The sequence below is a fragment of the Aplysia californica genome, unplaced genomic scaffold, assembly GCF_000002075.1.
Source record: "Aplysia californica isolate F4 #8 unplaced genomic scaffold, AplCal3.0 scaffold01109, whole genome shotgun sequence".
NCBI classification, from domain to species: domain Eukaryota; kingdom Metazoa; phylum Mollusca; class Gastropoda; order Aplysiida; family Aplysiidae; genus Aplysia; species Aplysia californica.
The window spans coordinates 211,975-214,314 of record NW_004798379.1 but is presented as its reverse complement, the minus strand read 5'-3'; positions in this window follow the sequence as shown (position 1 = coordinate 214,314).

The following is a 2,340-nucleotide window of genomic DNA, read 5'->3' as shown; positions in this document are numbered from 1 at the left end:
ACACACATACACATACATACACACACACTCACAAACACACACACACACTCACACACACACACACACACACACTCACACACACACACACCCACAAAAACACACACACACACACAATATATATATATATAAAAGTGATATTTCTCTCTGTGTGTTTGCGCGTACGTAATGAGCTGTGCGTTGTCGTTGTGGTGGTACGGGTTGATCCTCTCCTTGCGGTACCGCAGGAAGTTCTCCATGGTGCGGTCGGGCGAGGTGGTGATGCTGATGAGGTCGCCCGACCCCCACACCTCCACGCCCACCAGGGCCACGTAGATGTTGAGCTTACGGTACAGCTGAGGGGAGAGAAAGAGACAGGTAAATGACAGGTGGGTGGAAGGATAGACAGGTAAATGACAGGTGGTTGGAAGGATCGACAGGTAGATGACAGGTGGGTGGAAGGATAGACAGGTAAATCACAGGTGGGTGGAAGGATACACAGGTAAATGAATAGTGGGTGGAGGAATAGACAGGTAAATCACAGGTGGGTGGAAGGATACACAGGTAAATCACAGGTGGGTGGAAGGATACAGGTCAATTACGAGTGAGGATGAAGAAGAAAACAGGTACACGACTGGTAGGTGGGGAAATAAAAAAAAACCAAAAACCCAACATTGCTACCAAATGTCATGGCTTTAATTACACCACTGTAATCGACAGAGACTTGATTTTTAAAATAAATTTTAACACAACCTCATTTTCCCATGTATGAATAAAATTTACTGCAATCCCATTTTCGCACATATTATATGTAAAATTTAACACAACCTGATCTTTGCATTTATGAATAAAATTTAATACAACCCTATTTTTTCATTTAATCGTTCACTAGCCTTCCAGGCTGCCAGAGATTGCGGCACAAAGGAGAGAACGGGAGACAAGAAAAACTTACACTGCTGACAATATTGGCGATGTCCTGGGACCGTCGGATGATGACCGCTGAGCTTTTGCCGTGCCGCTCATACTGGAGAGAAGGGAGGGAACCAGTTTAGAGATTAGTTTTTGCTTTAGCAAGAGTTTTACAGCACTTGCAACACAATAAGGTCATATAAGTGCTGAAGATTTGAGCAGAGGAGTTACAAGAGAGTAACCAACACGAAAAAGAAGGCGGTGAGATCAGGACGATAGATGTCATCAGCATCCTAACTGGACCTCCAAAAGTAAAGTCTGTCTCTCTTTTTTTTTTTTAAAGTGAGGTTTTACAGCGCTTACAACTGCATACGGTCATATGAGTGCCAACGGGTGGATGTCAACAGAGAAGTCCTTACAGGGAATCAGGCTTACTCTGCTCACCTCTCTAGCCTCAACAGCACAAAGTCTGCTTCGACTATCAAGGCACCCCGGAAATAGCGCGTCACAAGAGAGTGACAAACATACAAAAGAAGTAGAGGTGAAAATGGAGAAATGGTATGGGTTTAACGCCCCTATCAACACTATTAGGTTATTTAAGGGGCGGAAGAAGGAAATAGAGGGAAATGACGATAGTAAGGATGAGGAAAGAAAAAGCAGCAGTTCCCCCTATGTTGTTCCGACACAGTATGAGCATGACATTGATGAATCAGCCCGTTTACAATTGTACTGTCATCTTATTTTACTTTACTTTTCCGATCCAGGGGCCATTTGGGATCTAGCCCTTCGGTCTGTTGATATGGCAAAGAATTATTCTCCTGTCATAAGAACATGTTACTATCCCCCCTTTGAGAATGGCCAAAAGACAGTTCCGTCAGTGGCACTGCCCTGGTGAGGGACCAAAATTTAAGTCCGTCTCCGATAGAAGCAAGCCGAATAGGTCAAGAATGTTAACACTTTGCAGTCACACAGCCAGGAGAGTGACTGTGACGGACCTGCGGCAGGTGACCGGAACTGATCATTTCACCAGCGCATTATTGCGCCAAATGACAGCAGTGTTAAAAACACCACATAACACATCAGTGACACAACACATCAGTGACACAACACATCAACAACAACACATCAGTGACACAACACATCAATTACACAACACATCAGTGACACATCAGTGACACAACACATCAGTGACACAACACATCAGTGACACAACACATCAGTGACACAACACATCAACAACACATCAGTGACACAACAACACATCAGTGACACAACACATCAACGACACAACACATCAGTGACACATTAGAGACACAACACATGGTTGACACAACATACCGTCCTGTAGTCATTGACCAGATAGAGCTCCACGTAGCGAGTGTTCCTGTTACTGTCATAGGGGGGCTGTACACTCCTCTTGTGCTGGGGTAGAGGGGGCGGGGAGAGGCGGGGGAT